The 20,840-nt window shown below is 40.1% G+C and overlaps 1 protein-coding gene across 1 annotated transcript in view; it reads right to left on the bottom strand.

Moving 5' to 3' along the window:
* Positions 1-15,506, bottom strand: part of TBPL1 (TATA-box binding protein like 1) — a 33,954-nt gene extending 18,448 nt beyond the window's left edge. Inside the window, exon 1 of the mRNA XM_021693410.2 lies at positions 15,239-15,506. The gene's annotated coding sequence lies outside the window, so the exon portion shown is untranslated. The remainder of the gene's footprint in view (positions 1-15,238) is intronic.
* Positions 15,507-20,840: the final 5,334 nt, after the last annotated feature.

Below are 20,840 nucleotides of genomic sequence, written 5' to 3' on the forward strand. Positions count from 1 at the left end.
ACATGAATTTGTGTTTAAAGGGGCAGTAAAGGAAGACAGTTGTTAGCAGCACTAAGGGGCAAAAGTATAGGCACACGACCAAAACTGCAACCCTCTGGCTTGTGTGGCAGCAAGGAGGACATTTCCGTGCATGGCACTTTAGGGGCCCATCCTTAGGGTTGGCATTTTTGTGTTCCAGCTACAGGAAGAAAACTTTACTAACAGTAGGCCTGGCCTCAAAAACTCTTGTACTTTCCAAAGGAAAGGATTATATATTATGCCACCCATATTATATAAAACATTTAACAAATACTTAAGTACAAAGTAAAAGTATTTGATATACAAAACCATTATCACATTAAGTTAAACAGGAAGTTAAAGTATCTTCATTACTTTTGCCTCCACCTACTATCTATGACTCATCTAAATACCAAGCCTGAAGAGTAGTAAGCAGGGAGCATTCATGTAAATAACTTGCATCAAAATGAACCGTTGTAATTTTTTAAATCCATATAAACTAAAAAAAATACTGTTTTTTTTAATGAAAATTAATTAACAACAACAACAACAACAATAACTGGGGGTTTGTCAGCAACTATCTATTTAAAAAAACAGTAAGGAAAAAATTTTATGCCTCAGTCAATAAAAATATTTGTAATGGTGCCTAAAAGGTAGTGGAGCAAAATTTAAATGATGCTGATTTTCTGAATGAGTGCTTAGGAAAAGATAAGTCAATGGTTTACACTCTTGTGAAAAAGTTCCAGTTAAGAAAATATTTTGCGATTTTAAAAATTCATAATCTGGGGCGCCTGGGTGGCTCAGTTGGTTAGGCGACTGCCTTCGGCTCAGGTCATGATCCTGGAGTCCCGGGATCGAGTCCCATATCGGGCTCCTTGCTCAACGGGGGGTCTGCTTCTCCCTCTGACCCTCTTCCCTCTCGTACTCTCTGTCTCTCATTCTCTCTCTCAAGTAAATAAATAAAATCTTAAAAAAAAACATTCATAATCTGGGGCGCCTGGGTGGTACAGTCAATAAATCGTCCAACTCTTGGTTTCAGCTCAGGTCGTGATCTCAGGATTCTGAGATCGAGCCCCGAGTTGGGCTCCACACTCAGTTCAGAGTCTGCTTGAGATTCTCTCTCCCTCTCCCTCTGTCCCTCCCACTCAGGTTTGCTTTCAGTCTCTAAAATATATATCTTTAAAAAAATACATAATCCAATATCCATCTCACATTAATGTTTAAACAGTCGCCTACTTAAGAATTTCACTATTTCATTATGTACTAAAACCTACCTATAAAGTAAGAAAACCTGGATCCTAATGGAACGTATGTGACAGTGGGCTAGCTCTGAACTGTTCCTACACTTATTTGTAAATAGTGCACACCATTTACTCATCACGATTGTTTTGAGGAACTAATGAGCACCTCACAAATCATAATACGCTCAATTAAAGTAATGTCATATTAGTCAATGCTAACATTAACTAATGTATTATTGTGGATAAGAACAGAAATAGTACAATTTACTGAATACAACTTGAAATTTGGGGAATCAAACTCAAAAAGATGAGAAATCAGGTGTACCAATTCCTTATTAAGAGCAAAATTTATTTTGGATACATTTCTTTTTTTTTTTTTTTAAGATTTATTTATTTGAGAGAGAAAGAGGGTGCACACGAGCATGTGGAGGGGTAGGGGGAGAGAATCCAAGCAGACTCCCCACTGAGCATGGAGCCCTATGCAGGGCTCGATCTCAGGATCCATGAGATCATGACCTGAGCCGTAGTCAAGAGTCGGACGCTTAACTGACTGAGCCACCCAGGCACCCACTGGATAGACTTCTTAGTATTTCAAATAAATGGTTTTAATATATGATTTTTAAGGAAGATATAATTTTCTGATTACATAAAAAATACTCAAAAACAAGTCATTCATAGTCCTACCACAGTGATAATTACTAAGTTTTTTTTTTCGCTATGCTCATATAGGCACATGTTTCTAGGCTGCTGAATCCTTCTATTTATCTGCATATTAAACAAGATTGAGATCACATGTATATGCAGTCATGTCCACTCAACAAAATATTTTGTCAAAATCTTTGGCAATCTGAGATATGAGAGAAAGCAAAATTGAAATAACTGGTGAGGGTGAACCTCTTAAATACTAATGAGGGTGAGTTTGTAAAATATTACTCCTCATATTTACTCTGTTAACTGTCTCAGATCCTTTGTTCATTTTCCTTCTGAGATTCCTTACTGATCTATGCAAGCTTTTTTTTTTTTTTAAGATTTTATTTATTTATTTGAGAGAGAGAATGAGATAGAGAGAGCATGAGAGGGAGGAGGGTCAGAGGGAGAAGCAGACTCCCTGCCGAGCAGGGAGCCCGATGCGGGACTCGATCCCGGGACTCCAGGATCATGACCTGAGCCGAAGGCAGTCGCTTAACCAACTGAGCCACCCAGGCGCCCCTATGCAAGCTCTTATATGTTGAAGAATATTAACCCTTTTGCCTGCTGATACTATTCCTTCTGCTAAAGTTCTTCACCTGGCTCACTCCTATTTGTTCTATAGCTCAGCATCACTTTCATTCAACCAATTCCCTAACAATGAATTGGCTATCTAAGCAGTTGGCCTCCTGCTAGGGGACAGGGCTCCAGCACGAACAAGACCTGGTAGAGGGAATAGCAGGTGTTCTCAGCTCTGAAGTGAGTGGAGAGTTATGAACTATTCATACATGAAGAAGGGCCGGCATGGCTAGAGTAGAAAGAGTGGCACAAGACTGGGCTGCAAATGCAGGGAGGGGTCAAATCATGCCTTCTAGGCTATATTAAGGATTTTCGCATTCACATTTTCACAATGGGGAACTAAAAGAGAAACAAGAAATGACATGAAGTATTTGCTTTTTAAAAATATATCACTGGTACTTCTGTAATGGGAGAATGGACTGGATGATAAGAATGGTCAGGAAACTCAGTCAGGGTCTAGTGGAGCAGTCCTGGTGAGAGAGGACAGCAGTGGAGACCAGGGTGGATGAAGATGGAAAGAAGTAGACAGAAGAGTGACATTTTTGGGAGATGAGGGAACAGAGTTTTGTGGCTGATATGGGGAAGAGGAAATGGGAGATGGAAGATGACTCCAGGTTTGTGGCCTAAGATACTATTTACTGAGACAGAAACAATGGAGGGAGAGCACGTTGCAGAGGAGATGGGAAAAGAAAGAGGGGTAAGGATTCTGTTGGAGAAATGTTGAATTGAACGAACCTGTGAGACATCCAAAGGAAGGTCCAGAGCAGACAATCAGGTAAGAGTCCATCACTCAGGACAGGTCAGTCTAGATTAGAGGTGAAAACCTGAAAACCCTAGTATAGAAGGTAATTAAAACCATGATGGATAGGGGCGCCTGGGTGGCTCAGTCGGTTAAGCATCTGCCTTAGGCTCAGGTCATGATCCGAGGGTCCTGGGATCGAGCCCCACATCGGGCTCCCTGCTCAGCGGGAAGCCTGCTTCTCCCTCTCCCACTCCCCCTGCTTGTGTTCCCTCTTTTGCTGTGTCTCTCTCTGTCAAATAAATAAATAAAATCTTAAAAAAATTAAAAAACCATGATGGGTAAAATAAGAAATCAAAGGAACTAAGACATCTGATCCCTAACACTGAGCCAGGGTATCCCTGCTCCTGAGTCCCATTACCATGTTGCTACGCAAACCACTATCACAGCATTTTCCCGCACTATAGTTAAATTTCCTATTTATTTATATTTCCCTGGTAGACAATAGACTCCTCAGACACATGATCAAAGCTTACTTATTTTTGTACCCAAGCCTTAGCATAGTTCCCGAGACACCAAACACATTCAATAAAATGTCTGCAAGAGCTTAACTGTTAGCTTGAGATCAAAAAGCAGTATACACATACACACATACACACACACACAAACAAAAGTATAAGAGCTTAGACTCTGCAGTAGATCATTTAGGTTAAATCCAGACTCTACCATTTACCAGTAGTGTGGTGTTGGGTAAGTTATTTAATGCCTCTGTGCCTCAATGTCCTGATCTATAAAAAAGGCAGGTAACAGTACCTATCACAGAGTGTTGCAAAAGTTGACATTTCATGCAAAACACTTAGTACAGTACTTGTACACGGTAAGCATTCATATTTAGCTATCCTCATTGCTACAATTATAATCTCCTTGCTTCCTCTTCCATGAATAGAGAAATGTTCAAAAAGGGAAAGGATTTCCAATTATTTGTTGTGGTCCTTAAGCTCTGGAACACAAAAACAGATCATGTTCCTTCAAGTCTAAAAGCAAGGGGGTAAAAATAAGGAATATAATTTTGATGTATCTAGTAAGTGAAATTAGTATTTAAAAAAATAAATTTAGCAGTGATTTTTTTTTAAAATCCCCAATAATAACGGAATCATTTCAAACCAAGTGTTGATTGGGGGGGGGGGTTGGGGCAGGGAGAGCGGGATTAGGGGAGAAAGGGAATAGGAAGAGGGGAAAAGAATCTGAACAAGTCTCTTACATATTACAAAATGTATATTTTGCTAACTTTTACAGCTAGGTACTGGCAAACACAGGTAGACAGAAGAGTGACATTTAGAAATTAAATTGTAACACAACTGTTTATCATGTTCATTTCTAAGTGAAATTTATTATGTTCATTTCATTTCACTTGTAAGGCATCAATTTTCTCCAGCAGGTCTTATATGTCTATATTTTCCCATATTATGGGCTATCATTTCAAAAACTAGTAAGTTTATCACTTTATAGAGAATCTTGATATTTGTCCTAACTTACCCACAAGTAGCTACAATTTCTGAGACTAATCAAGCCATTACCTGATAATAAGATAATAAAAGCGCGTACTTTTAAAAAGATTATTATTTTCTTTGTAAGTGTACATGTGAACTCACTAGGTGGCTAACAAACCAAACAAGCCCTCTTTCAGCTTCTGTCTGGTTGGTGTCAGGCTTGGCATGCATAAAGCTCAAACTTCTCTGTATTCTGATTTTTATTCAGGAGTGGAATACAGGGCTCAAACTCAAATGCTGACAGCTCATCAAGAATTTAATCAAGAGAAAGCATGGCAAGGTGAAAACACAACATGTGAAATTTTCTATTTTGACAGTTTCTTTTCAACTGCTTTTACAGGTTTACCCTTCATATAAACTGTGTGCTCTAGTGTAGACAACCTGTTTAAGGTCTATGTCGTGCATGACTGCCATTTTAAGAAAAGGAAGGTAGAATTATGAAGTAAATTAACTGTGGGAAAATAGTATACAGACTTCAAACTTTTCTAGGTAAAAAACAGTTTTTACTACTTAGTAAAAAAGTAACACACTTTAAAAAAAAAAGCAAACAGAATTAGAGAATTAATCTTTCCACATGTAAGCACCATTAAGAATTCCTTATTTTTCTCAGAGCTGTCAGGTTTTTAATAATTGGGGGCCGTGTCACTCAAAAACTGTCAGTATGGAGAACGGAGCTAAAGAGTAGAAGAAAGCCGTAACATTTTTTAAACTGGAAATTAAGGTCTGTGAGAGAAGTCTAAAAATATTTTAAAATAGCACAAGAGTAAGCTGCATAATTAGATAACATGCAAGTAAAAGAAAGGATTCTTACACAGAACATAAGAGTGATAACGAAGTTTTCTGACTGGAACACTAGTTCTTAACTATTAAGAAAAAGATAAAACAAAATAAACACTATGAAAAGCCTCAACCCCCAGAGATATTGATTAACCTTTGTAGAGCCCTAATTTTTTAAAACATTTCTAAGTTGTTCCTAATGGGCAGCCAGTTGAGAGCCACTGGGCTGAAACGCCACAATAGGTCATCAAAATAATGGAATTTCCCTTTCAGGAGGTCCTTAAAATGGGCTCTATTCTCATATCAGGCCTGTTTATCATTAGAGAACATCAAGACTTCTGCACTCTGTTTACCATGCATTGTTTCCTCAACTTGATTCACGCATGAAACCTTCACAATCTACCTTGTCCTCAGCATGGTATGAGATGTTTACGAAGTTCACTGCTGAATCTGATGTCACAGCTGAAACTCCCTCCTACTGGACCTCTCCAGAAGATAAAACACCGGGCACTCTTGATTCTCAAAATTCTCCCTTACCATCCCCTATTTTCTGGCTTCTGAGACACCTTTCCTATGTTCTCCTGTCATCTCAAATACTTCTTTCTGCTCCTTAAACTGGAAGTACTTAACTGAAATCCATGACAGTCCCTGAAAAGCTCAGCAATAGGTTCCAGAGGTGAGGAACTCCTTGAAATTGTATACACACAAATTTGGATGCATACCTGAGGCCTTTTTTTTTTTTTTTCATATTCTCAATGAGTTTAGGATCCCCGAAGGTTATAAACCACTGCCATAAATCCTTTTTTTCTTTAAGCTTTCCGGCTTCAATTGTTATCTATGAGTTTATGGCTCCTACATCAATCCTAACCTATCAGAGATCTGAATCCATATTTCTAACTGGCTGTTTGGCATATTTATTAAATTAAACCAACATATCCAAAATTAATCAGTCCCCTCAGAAATACTTGTGGTCTCCTTAATTCTTAATTTCAGTCAATGGAGCCACCCTCCAACACTCACACACCTAAATCAGATTTCAGAATAATCCTTCAGCTCTTCTTTTTCTCTTTACCCAGTTAAATTTTCATCTAGCTTCTTTTCTGCCTCCAGAGCATCAGCATTTTATTTTAGGCTTTCTCATGTCTTTATGGCGACTGCCTTCTAACGGAACTCTGCCGGCAGTCCCCACAGTCTAGTCCATCTACCAAATAAGCTACCAGAATGATCTTCCTAATTGTGCCACATCCCCACTTAAAGAAAAGTCTCTTGGCTCTCTTGCACGGACAAAATAGAATCTAGCTTGCTTGGCTTGGAATGCAGTGAGCTCTAAGTCTCCAATTTACCTTTTGTAACCTAATCTTCCACTTCCAACACACCTTAACAATCTCAACTTTTTACCATTTCTCCTGCAATAGCAGACCTTTTCCTAATTTTGTATTTGCCCAGGATGCCCTTTCCTCCCTGCTTCAACAGACTCGTTCGTACTTGTAATTGGATTCACTGAATATGCAACTGATGTGAACCAAGCACCGTGGCTAGACACCGGGCATACAGCTCAGAACAAAATGGTCAGGTAAGGCATGCTCATGGCAGCTGTAGAATCTGACAACAAACAGATATGCAATTAAAACAATTAGAGAATGTGATCTAGGTTATGAAGGAAATAAGATGACATGAGAGAAACTCTAGGGGGAATGATGCAGGCAGGCTTCTTAACTTCCTCAGAGAAGACAAATTATTAAAATGAGATCTTGTGGGATAAGGAACCAGTCATGAAACACTGAGAGAGGGACTCCGAGCAGAGGGCGCTGCAAAGGTACCGTCTGTACCATAACTGTGTGCTAGACTGTAGGCACCACACTCCTTGAAGAGAACTGTTTAGTACAAGTGTGTGTCCTTAGAATTTGGTTTAGCTGGCACTTGGTCATTGACTCAATAAAGAGTTGCTAAATTAAATGAATAAGGACAATTAAAAGAGAGAATTATGGGGCTGGGGAATAAGTAGAAAGGGTAGACATCCTATTATTTCCTTTTTTAACTGGCTGGTATGTTCTGCTTAGTGTTCCTACACCTAACAAGTTATTATTGGTAATTAGTTTAGACCCCCAAATCCTGAAAGGTAATTGTGTTTCAGGAGCTCTTACAAATACAGAAACATGTTTCTGACGTAAGGAAAGAATTGTTTTAATTAAAACACACATACAGATCCTCAGCACTTTTGATGTACATATTCCCTTCCCTTTCTCCTAAGAGTTACATTCTCCATTTTAACCCCAAGGATCCTTACACATCCATATCCTAAATTCATTCCATGATAGCTGGTTAGAGACTAGCTAACAGGTCAGTTACTTTCAGCACACATCAATCATCCAACTGAATGGGTATGATGATAAAGCCATCGTTCCTTTCTTTAGGAAATGAGAGTTGAGGATATAACAAAAGACAAATTAAGAATGTAACTTCAGACATTTGAAACTCTTCCAATTTAACAGGCCCCAAGCAAAAAGCCTAGAAAGAGTAAATTAAAAGGCACATGTTCTTAATGGACACACAAATTGAACAATTATCCAAGCAGTACTGTACTATGCACTAAAGCAGAATTTTCAAGACCACTGGTCAGCTAAAGGTTTTCTCTGCTATACTAACATAAAGCTTTACATTAGCAATATGCTGAGAAGATGATAAAAGTGTTATTCCCATGGCTTTTTATCAGTTACAAACTGTTGAGCTGTGTCACATACTTTAGGTCCCCCATCACTACCAAAAAAGGAGCAGAGAACTGCGTTAAGAAATCTAGTGTACCTTTGAATTAGCATACCAAGTTCATGCTGAGGAAGGTCTAATGAACTGGTGACTTTGCCTTCAGCTTGGTTGTGCCTTCCACATCTACCCTCACCTGCCACCAGCGGAGGTCCTGGGATATGGTCAATCCACCATGAGCAGTTAAAGGATGCTTGTTACAACGTCACTAGGTTACACATGCATACAATAACTGGAGATAGTCAAGAAGCTCACTTTAGCCATAAGCTGGTAAGAAAAAAAAAAAAAGGCTTTGTTGCTCAACGAAAGTATGTGGAAAATTAAAAAGAATGGGGTGGTTCTTGTTCCACAAAAGCTTCAGGTTTCATGAATCTTAGCTGAGGTTCAAACAATGATGGGTTCTGTAAATGTTTACCATAGTCAAAAACCAAATTCCCATCTTCATATTTGTACTTTTGGATTACACACTAGCTTTGTCTTTATATCTCAAGGACAGCAACACCTGTCCCTAAAAAAGTGTGGTGGAAAGAACATAAGGAAACATTAACAATGTGTTAGTCAAACCTTTATTTCAAAACAGGCTTTTATTCTGGGCAATATGGACACCATGGAGACCTGTTTTTGTAAAAATTTCCCACTTCAGTCCTTAGAATATCTAAAATTAAAGGATATATGTAAATGTGTATGTATATATCAATATATCTATATCTGTATAGATATCAGTGAATTAGCCATGACCATTTCTTTGCTTATCTCAGTATTTTTCAGATTCAGAATCCATGATGGCTATGGGAATAATGTTAACAATACTTTATCAATACTAAATCAATCTGGCCAACATAGTGATTACTCAACTAAATCAGCAATATCAACTAGACTTCATTCTCTTTAAACAGGAAAACAAAAGCCACATCTCCAAATACAAGCATACTGGCCAATTTTCTTAGTGGGGAAAGGTATAAAAACCAATTAAAACCAACAAAAACAGCACAACATGGAAGAAAGAGTTGTAAAATTCTACTCCTGTACAATTAAAGCAAAATATATTTTTAATAGTATGTTTTATATAAACTTCTGTAATACACATTTTATAAAAATATTATTTCAGCTAAAAACCAAGAGCTGGATATTAGCCAAAAAGGGAAAGAACAGTTTGCAATTCATTGTATAAATAAAAAGGCAGAAACATTTATTTTCTGTCAGCAGTTTCAAGTGTCCATATAACTAAACTAAAACATTTGGACTTAACTTTAAAAAGCGAACCATTTCAATAACAGCCTAAACAAAGCCACAATTAACAAGTTATTCCCCTGATTAGGTAAGCCTCAGTATATGGTGTCAGCCTTACCATAAACAAATAATTTTCCAATCGTATGCAGTCACTCTTGAGCCACCTGAATTACTGGAGCAGAGCAGCAGTTTCAGCTACTTCTAAAATTACAAGAAAGCTACTATGTACAACATTTATAGTGACACAGAAAACTCAGGTTAAATGGCTTGACAAAGACACCAACAAGTTTCGAGTTTACCACCATTTCAGGTTATACAAGCAAAAATAGTGTCCTCTAAAGAAAGACGAACTCTGCTAAATGAAACCATTGGGGTCTATTCCTTTTATTCAGAAGCACCATACAGCAAAACAAGCGGTCAAGTCCACAGGGTAATAGCATTTCAATAGCTGCAACGTGGTGCCAGACCAGGCTTTGTTGGCCTTCCTTTTCCAAGAAACAGAGATGTCTCTTTTTACTTAGTCCATCTGCCGTAAGTGATAACCAGATGCCTGTGTGATAATTCAAAATTAAAACAAAGTACTTCCCTCCCCCCAAAACCTAACAGCAGAGATGAATCCAACAGCCAGTGATCGCAAATCAAGAATTCCAATGCTTTAATAGAAAGTCCCCAGAAGGAAGAAACAAAGCATACAGCCGGTTCACCTTTAATGTGCTGCCTAGTAAGGCTGCTAGGAGCATCAGCTACTAGTTTTTCAGCTCACTATGCTGAGCATTGTTCTGGTGCTTTACACTTAGCTCTCACAGCAACCCCCCCAGGCTAGTACTAATATTAACCCCATACTGTGGTTGAGGAAACTGGGGAATCCAGGCAGTGAAATAACTTGCTCAAGGCCACATCACCAAGAAGCAGAAAACCACTGTGCTGAACACAGACAACCTGTATCCAGAGTCCATGCCCTTAAGCGTTGTATCAACCCTAATCCCAAGAAAGTATAACTGATTTTGATCAAAAATGTTCTGCCTCACAATGAAAATACCTGTAATTTATCAGCAAAAGGAGGTTAGCACCTGATTCTTTGGAATTATTTAATCAATAAAAAATTTTCGACTTAAAATACTAAGAGTCATCCACACATGTCCTGAGAAAACTCAACATCCACTCTGATTTGCAATACTCTTGACTGATGAATGAATCCTGTGTGGTCAAAGTCGCCAGCCAAACTTTTGTGCTGCATTTTTTTGGTGAAATTTTAAACAGTTTCATTATTGATTCTTGCATGAAGGCCGATCTGAACTGTCCCAAAATTTACATTACTGTATTTTTTAACATTTAATGGGATCCCTAGCAGCATGTCTCCCATACAAAACAAGCCACTTAAACCAAACCTTGAATTTTATCACCAGTCACAAGATAAAACCAGATGAATATAATTTCTGATACAACCTGTTTCTTTTTCATTAATGACATACTTCTGGAATCTTGGTTTTTCCACAACCACACACACACACACACACACTCCATCTCCCTACTTAATAAAAGGCTGTATCACAATACAAAAGTCAAATTTGCATACGTGGGCTGGAAAGACCTCAAACACACACATACTTTCTCCTTTTTGAAACTGCTCAAGGTGGTATTCTTGGGACAAGAGAAAAGACTGCATCTACTCAAGGCAGTAAATCATTATTTTTATCGTCTGAATTGGTTTAAAAAAAAAAAAGGCCCTAATCATGTACGAGAAATTTTTGCTGCTTATAACTTGTAGCCAGCATAAAAAAGTTGAAATTGTAGGCAACAAGAATTAGATTACTAATTAGATTAGATATCTGAAAGATTCCCCTCATCTACCAGACAACTCCCTGAAGTGGAAGAATAAATATGTATACATCCTTTTATTAAAATGTTAATCTTCAAATATGAACACACATGCATGACGTTAATATACAATAGGACAGCAACTCATGGTCCCGATCCTCGAGAAACTTCTAATTTAGCAGGCATGATGAAATCTGTACACCAACAGCACCAAAGTAACAAAGGATTTAAAATTCACATTTGTGATGTAATGTATGGTGACTAACATAACGTAATAAAATAAAATTAAAAAAAGATAAAATCCACATTTGTGTGTCATGTTTTGGTATTCATGTACAGCATTTCTCTGCTATCTACAAGTGCACAAAAAGCACCTGAAAAGAAACACCTTTCATCCAGCTGTACATACCTGACGTGGCATCAGGCATATAAAAGGTGCAACAAATATAAATATAAATTTCAGGAAATCCTTGTTTTTTAATTTAAATGTCACAACATAGCTATATTTTCAAAGCACTACAGGTTTTCGGTTAGAGACACTGTGGAAATACTCTACTATAAATTCTCCTAAAGTCAATTTAAATTTTATTTTTCAAAGCAATAGTAATTTCATCACATAGTCGATGATGCAACAGAAGGAAATCAATCACCAGATTATTACAGACATCCTTCACCTAAAAACAACACTGACACCCACTCAACTAGATTATACAATATTTATTTTAAATGATGTGCCACATCCATAAGAAATAACACTCTAAAAATATTCAGTTGCATATTGCACATGTATTTGTTCTACTTTAGAGCAAATTCTGCACATTTTATATATGTATATAGTAGGTCCCCTTCATCTGTGGGGGATATGTTCCAAGAACCCCAGTGGATGCCGAAACTATGTAATACCAAACCCTATACATAGTACATTTTCCCCTATACATACATACTTATGACAAAGTTTAATTTATAAATTAGGCACAGTAAGAGATTAACAACAATAATAAAACAGAACAATTATAACAATATACTGCAATAAAAGTTACATGAATGTGGTCTTTCTCAAAATATCTTCATGTACTGTACTCACCCTTCTTTTTGTGATAATGTGAGATGATAAAATGTCTGTGTGTTGAGATGAAGTGAGATGAATGATGTAGGCACTGTGACCTAGTGTTAAGCTACTATTAACATTCTGAGGCTCATTTGCTTCCAGACCATGGTTCACCAGGGGTAACTGAAACCATGGGAAGCAAAACCACAGATAAACAGGGAACTACCATACATCCACAAAAATTTCGAGACAAAAATTTTCCACATAAAGAAAAATTTGTGGAAATCACTTCAGTTGTTCCCTCAAATTTGGCAAAATCTAATTTCAGTCAAATATTCAGATGCAAAAATAATCAGAAAAGACTAATGTTAAGAAAAGTGTTTTAGAATAAGAATTATGAAAATCTTAGGTTCAATTAAAAGCACGCAGTAAAATCTACAATACTCTCTTACCTTTAAAAAAGTGACTATGTCTACAGTTATAATACTGCCACGTGAACTTCTAAAACACCTTTAATTCTGAAAAGTTACAGTATTTCGTACATGCCTTATTTCAATACAGTCTTTTGAGTCTTGGCATGAGGCTCCTAACCTGTTGTATTGCACAAATAGAATGAATACAGACATGTGACATGACCACTCCCAATTCTCCAAATAAAGGGGAGGGATACAGAAGGAAAATACAACAAAGTAACATTAATGAAAAAGATGTATAGGCCAACCCCATATGTTGAAAACTCCATAAGAAACAAATAATACAAATAGCACAAAAAATCATTTTGACATGATTAAATAAGGAGAGGAACTAAAACACCACCCAACACTGGGAATGTTGTCGTAGAGAGCAGGGAACGCAGAAATTGGGACTGTTACTAAAGGTGGAAGCTAGGGCCTGACCCCCACTCTAACACAGAAGGGATAGAGGTAAACACAAATAGGTCTAGGTGAAGGGAGTATGATGGCAACCCTGAGATTGAGGAAATTCACTAAGTCTCACAGGCACTATGAAAATCTTGGGACTCAACATCCAACAGCCTCAAGTGTGGTCATCCCCCAGGATATCCTTCACAGAAGAACAGCTTTATGAAAAGATTAAACAACAGTCTTGATTCATTCACCTAAAGGTGACAATACTGTGTTTTTCCTCTGAGGAGTCCTAAAATGCAATTTTAAGTTTCCCAGTGTATATACTTTCCATTAAAGGAAACTGCCCACCTCTTTGCACATCCGTGAACTTCCTTTAACAAGAGACACTGAACCTCAATTCATCTCAATTCCATGAAAATGCCTGAGTTAAAAACTCTATTCTGGCACCAGTCAACCAATCAAGAGCACTTAGTAGCAGATCATTACAGTTTCTGATTTTGATGGCAGAGAGTATGAAAAGAGGGGGCTGGGGATAAGGATGACACATTTTGTTTTAAGACAAGCCAGGCTTAACAAAAAAAAAAAAAAAAAAAAAAGCGGAGACAAACAGAGGCTGTGGTTGACATAATTGCCTCTCTGACTTATCAGTTTTATTTTCATCTTTAATCCTCGATTTTATATAAAGAGCTTTATTCTCACTGGACACAAAAATGATATTCTCTAGTAGGTATATGTAGCCTTTTCAGTATGCCACAGGGAAACCTCATTTACTGACCTGGAATGATTTGGGAAAGTATAAAACCATTAAATAGTGATGTAAAGCATAAAAAGGTAATATAAGCTGATAAATATGTAACTGGACGTTATCAGATTGTGAATAATTCTTCAGAACAGATATCAATAAAAGTCCCTTCTCCATTCGAATGAACTGCCATTTTCTGAAACTTTAACAGACAGCAGATTATGCTCCAATAGCTAAGTCTTTTCCTTACATTTATCTTTTTCAATTTTCTCAGGGATTCTGTAATTGGTTCTTCACACAAAAACCAAACCAAGCCTGTTTCCTTTTTCTTTTTTTTTTCCTTGAGCCAATTTTAAGGCACTGTTCTTAACCCTAAATACACAAGCCCACGCTGGTTAACTGCCAGTGTCGCTTTGGAACTGCAGGTGACAGATGCAGCCAGAGAGCTCACAGATGTGGACTGGCTGCAGTGTGAGTCTTATTGCAATGAGCACACTGACAGAGCCCGCAGATGCACATCTCTGCAGAAGGAGTCTTAAAAACCGTCATTCCCAATTAAATTTACTTTTAGGGCTCTTAGTGGCTATCATTAAGCGCTTATCCCAATTCTTATCCTTGCTTAGCCCAACCCACAATTCATTTTATCTTCCTTAGTTCCAGACTCTTCATCAAACCTAACTTGGTTAATAGCAATAATAATAATAAAGCGGGGCTGTTGGCATTGCCAGCACCAGGAACCGCGAAGGTGCTATTTGGGAGCCTTCCCGCCGCGGCAGAGGCCGCTGGAAGTTTTCTGGTTAGCAATGGACCCCTAGCATCTTTGCAGGATCCTTCTTTCTCTGGGTGAGAGCTTCACAGAGACGGATGGGGAATCACCCTTCTGTCTTTCCTAGGGATGGCTAACACGAAAAATAAAATACCTCTTTTCTTATGCTACACCCTGCTCGATAACGCTCGCAGGCAGGAACGCCCCGCCCCCACGCCGTTATCCCTGATGAGCTCCCCAAATATCACCCTGTCCTCCTAAGAAGTGGACCCTCCCTCGGCCCCCGGACCAATTGCCCCCACCTTAGTTCCTCTCCTCGGGTCGTCCGCCCCCACACCTCCCACCCACAGCACGGCCCGGCTCTCACACACCACCCCCGGCACTCAGGCCGCCCAGTCGCCCGCGCTCCCCACCGCCCAGGGTCGCCTACGGGGTTACCGTGGGAAGAGGGGGCGGCGGCAGAGAACGCGGCGGCAGCAGTGCTGCCGGTTACGTCGGACGCGAAGGATAAGCTGGAGGACAAGGATGATGATGAGGCGGGCGCGCTCCCCAGTCTCCATGGAACTCCCGCCCCGGCCCGTTGCTAGGAGCCCCCGAGGCTCGGGCTCCGTCTTTCGTGCTTTGTTGTTCCGGGTACTGGGCGGCCGCTTCGTCCCCGCGACAATAAATAGACCAGGCGCGGGGGGAGCATAGAGACAGAGCGCGGAGGCTAGAGCGCCGCCGGACAGGGTGCCCCTGGGTTCCTCGCTAGCCAGTCATTTCCGGCTCTCACTGCTCCCGTCACTTTCCCCCCGCCCCTTTCCCCACTTTCCCTTCCTCTTTCCTCGTCCCGCGAGGCAGGCCCCTCCCGCTCCTGGGCTTGGCGACGTCCGGGTATTGGGGGCAGGGACTGTAATTGGGCTGGACGTATTTTGCTTGAGGACCGTCTAAAAAGATTTCGAAAAAAACCGCGTGACCTTTATACATTTTTAGCTGATATCTAAACTTAAGTACGTAATTCCTGGCATACAGTATAATATAAAAGGACTTTAAATTTTTTTGTCAAAACCATAGAACCTTCTCGTTAGCTCATTCAACTTAAAGGTCCACCGTTTAATTAGCAAAACTAGTTCTCAACAACTAAATTTATTTTCTAAGACATTTTCTGTCTGAAAAAGTCCTCTTTTGCTTTTTCAGTTAAACGCGTTAATTTACGACGCGATAAAGCTTTCATTAAGGAATTCTAATTCTAGTCCTAAAATACAGCGGCAGGGGATGATAGTGGATGGATGATGGATGGATAGATAGATGGATAGATAGAAAGATAGGACAGGGAGATTAGGTCATACTTCTGTCGCCTCTCCCTTCGCTATTCCTTACTCAGCTTGGGTTTGTGGCCAGGGCTCCGCTTTGGAGCCCAAGCACTTCGGTGGCTTTTTCGCGGTGTAGCCAGATCCAGGAAGGATGGACGGCGGAAGAGGGCTGCTGCAGGCTAGTGCTGGGGCGCTGGGCAGAGCGGTGGCTCAAGCCAACGGGCGTAGTAGGGCGCTCACTCGCAAGCTGGGCGCCTGGGGACTGAGACCCTTCCACGACTCTGCGCTCAAGTAGCCCTGGAATGATCCGGGGACCCCGGGAGGCGCACACTCGCCAGTTTGAACGGCCGCGCTGGGGCCCGATGAGCCCTCGGGGGGTGGCCTGAGAGACGCTACCGGCAGGAGCGAGACTCGAGTAACGGCCTGGGGAGCGCCAGGCAGTGCAGAACCCTGAGACGCCCCCGGAGCCCTACTCTCAGGCAGGCACGGGCCTCTGTTCCCGAGCTCAGTTGCTGTAGTCAGAAGCCTCTGACCCTGGATGAGGCCAATGGACAGCTCTGATTTAATAAAAGGCAACAAGGCAGAATCATGGGTACCTGACCTCTGATTGGTGTGACTCCTGGATGAAAAATGATAAAGCCACTGTCCTTTTGGGAGAAAAGATGAAAGCTGACTTCAGAGGATTTGGGAGTATGCAACCATTTGGGTATTTTATTATTTATGGGGTCTCCAAGAATGCCTCTTGATCTTTTGCTTCCCGCTCTGTTCAGAAAAATATCTGAGCATTTAAAAGCCCTGTAGATTTATGGAATTTCCATTTTGTTTCAATTTCTGTACTAACATTTTCAAATAATATTAAATAATTGTAGCTTGTGTTAGGTGTAAGTGAAGAAAATAAACAAGAAGTTTGATTGGAAAGATGTCTGCATGTTAGTGGGGAGATGACTTAGGAGGTAACATCAGCTGTTAACTGAAAGGGATGGGAGTGGAAGGGATGTTCATAGAGTGTTACTGGCAGAGGGAACAAGATGCTAAGAGTTTGCTATGCTGGAGCATTAGAGTGGATGGGGCATCCTGATCAAATCGAGGGAAAGAATGACATGAGATGAAATTGGAGAGAGACTAAGGCCTTACACCTCAAGCCTTGTAGACATAGAAAGGAGATTGGATTTTCTTCCAAGTGCTAGGGGAAGTGAAGTGTTTTAAGCTGTAGCATAACATGGTCTGATTTACCAAGGGAATAACAAGGGAAAGGCCCTAATCCAATGATTAGTGTCACTGCTGAAAAGTCAATTTTCCTGCACTTGTGACCAATTTTAAGGTCTTCATGAGGCAACTTTCAGCAGACTAGCAAGATACCTGGTATAAAGCATGTCAATCGTTTTGGAATCCCTTTTGTCATATGATTTTTATCAACGATTTGTCTCACTACAACAGTTCCACATTCTGGAAATGGATTTTGATTTTTCTGCAAGCACCACTCTCCATAGACCTATTGAATGTCTATACACTATCACATTAGCCCATACACCATTCCTCGGCCCAAGGAATTCACTTCATGATGAAAGAAGTAAGACAATGAGATAAAGTCTGTGAGCTTCCTTGGTCTTAGAATATGCTCCATTATTTAGGTGCCAGGTAAGATTATAATATTATTCATTATTCAGGTGCCAGGTAAGGTTAGAATATACAGTATATGTTCCAAACCAAGACTCCCCATTTACACATAAATTGATACCGAGGCTGGGAAAATAGTGAGATTTATCTGTTAGATCAGTACTACTTAAAATGTGTATGGACCAAAGCCAGTTTGCAAGCTGCAGTGAAATCAGCAATGAAATAAGTATAGAAATTGAGAGGAGCATTTCAAAACTTCTAGTAATTTGACATTAATATAGAATCCAAGCATGCAGTTTTATATTTATGAAAGCATTTGCCTGCAGTGGGTTGCTAACCAAAAACAACCAAACAGCGATTCTTCACAACAGATAGCTATGCCTACTAAGGCTTCTAGCTTTATGAACTTGGTTAAAAAAAATCAAGCTATTGGAATATATTGGCTACTTATTGCTCCCTTAGTGCTATGAGAGAGACAAACTGGTTCAGTAGAGCCATTCTGAAAGAGACGGGCAATGGGAGGGTGCTACTGATACAGCTGTTAAGAGGAGTCCTTTCTGCCAGTGGTTTAGTTATCCTATATTGATCATGATCAGATAATATCTACGCTGCCAATTGAAACAACTAAATTTTCTGCCCCCCATAAGGTTCATACACTAACCAGGAATGCAGAGACCCAGCAGAGCAATGGAGTCAGGGATGTCTCATTCCTCGGGACTCTTCTCAAATATCTTCTCCTACGCCCCCTTACCAATTGAAAAAGGTAATTTCTCCCATTATACCAGTTGAATGGTGCACAAGTTAGGGGACAGAGTCTGAAGCTGTAACCTGGCTTTACAATCCCGCCTGTTTCTCTCCCTATCATCGGATAGAGTTTGTGGCAAAAACAATGAACTAAGATGCAAGGTGATTGGCAGAGTTGCTAGGCCAGTTTCCAAGAGATAGAAACAAGAAGGGCAAAGTCCCTATTCAAAGATTACTGTCTCAATGAGATTTCTGATAACAACCTAATGGATTTCCCCCAAAATGACATTGACTGACAGCCAAGTAAATTTTAAGGGATTGCCAGAAAGCCTTCGTCCTTGCAAAAGGCCTCTACCGGTGTGCTTGTCAAAGACAACATCCCAGTCTCGGTATCAGCAGGAAGATGAATTCAGTTACCAGAGCGGTCCCAGGAAATTCCTTCTCACTACTTCTCCAAGGCAGGGTCTTTGAGGATAATAGATAAAGGAAACCTTGACACTTTGAGTGGCTGACCAAAGATCTCAATTCTCTGCTGGAGAAGAGAAGCCTTCTTACCCTTATTCTTGTCCAACAGGATACGGTATATGCTCAACCATTGCACAGTGAGTCTCCTTTTCGCCCTTTCTCATTAGTTTTTGTTATCCTGTTCCCCACCTCCTCTATTATATATTTGTGCACTGGGGGAAAATGCATTATTTATCATTTAGCTAGATCAGGACCTTATCATGATTGACTACACTCAAAGATCCTGAATTTGGGCTGGATGTGACTTTGAGTTTTCGCCTCCCACTGCATAGGGATTAAGCACATTTTCAATTGCATAAGGTGTAGTTGCTTTATGTTAAGAGAAACTATAGATCTGTAAAAACCAGTGTGTGTGTGTGTGTTTGTGTGTACACATACGTGCACTGAACAGTCAAAGGATATCATGTAGGAAACATTTATCATTTTGTCAGCCCAGAACACCTCTCTTCCTTTAGGAAGAGTACTCTTACCTCTTATTTGGGGAGCTATGTTTCCTCTTTACCTTCCTCCAATCCAATGTGCATCCAAATGGGAGTTGCAGTAGTGATAATGATTGGCAGAGAGGCAGGTTTCTGAGCTAAGCTGGGGCAACTGTATTGAAATTGAGTTATTGCTCCCAGTTCCAAATTCACTTTATGTCTACTCTGTGAAGATGGATCTTAATCCTTTAAGTATTCTTGTTTGCTAGCTATCAGAATGTTAAGTTTTATCAGTAGAAAAGGCTGGAGAGACGTTGAAGTAGGAAAGGGCTTTGCTTCCTGCTTCCAGTGTACCTCCCTGACAGGCTCCGGAAGCATGGAAGGCTTCCCTAGAATCTACTTCCTACAGCACAGGTGGCTCCCCTATGGCCACTCAGGGGTCTGAAGGACAGTCAGTGGTAAAGGAAAATCTTCCAATGGGGCATAATTAGAACAGTATATTTGTTTGTGCACCATGTCTAGGGTGAGGGGTGACCAGAATGGGCAATTGCTAATGGTTTTTCTAGACGTACAGGGATTTGTAAGGAATAAGATTGGAAGATTGGTGACAAGGAAGTGTGGGGAAGAGATATATAGATGAATTTCTCTAAGTGGGCACAAACTGTGATGATATCTGTGTCCCATTTTGATGCACAGTAAAGGTATCCATTGCAGAGGAGACTGCTAATAATCAGGTGGACAAAATGGCACTATCTGTGGATATCAGCCAGCCTCTTACCCAGCCATCCAGGGATTGCTCAATGGGCCCTTGAACAAAATGGCCATCCTAGTAAGGATGCAGGCTATGCATGTGCTCAACAATCTGGACGTCTCCTTAACCAAGGCTTATCTTGGCACTACTGTTAAGTGCCTAATTTGCCAAGAGCAGAAAACAACATTGAGTTCTTGATATGGCCCCCTTTCCCAGGGTATGACCCAGCTGTCTCATGGCAAATTGATTATACTGGACCTCTTCCATCACTGAGGGGGCAAAGATTCATCCTTATTGGGATAATCACATATTCTGAAAAATGGATTTGCCTTTACTCCTTTAATGTTTCTGCCAGCAACACTATCTGTGAACTCGCCAAATGGTTTATCTGCCCGCAGTGCATCCCACACAACACCGCATCTAATCAGGGAATTCATTTCACAGCAAAGGAAGTGCAGCAATGGGGCCATGTCTATGAAATTAACAGATCTTACCACATTGGCCATCACTTGGAAGCAGCTGGCTTAACTGAACAGTGAAATGACTTACTGAAGACTCAGCTGTAGCCTTCTTGGGAGGCAACACCCTGGAAAAATGACATTCTGTCTTTCAGGATATATTTTGAATCGGAGACCATTACATGGTACCCTCTCTTACATAGCCAGAATAAATTTGAATCAAGGTATGGCAGT

This window comes from Neomonachus schauinslandi, chromosome 8 (assembly GCF_002201575.2).
Source record: "Neomonachus schauinslandi chromosome 8, ASM220157v2, whole genome shotgun sequence".
NCBI classification, from domain to species: domain Eukaryota; kingdom Metazoa; phylum Chordata; class Mammalia; order Carnivora; family Phocidae; genus Neomonachus; species Neomonachus schauinslandi.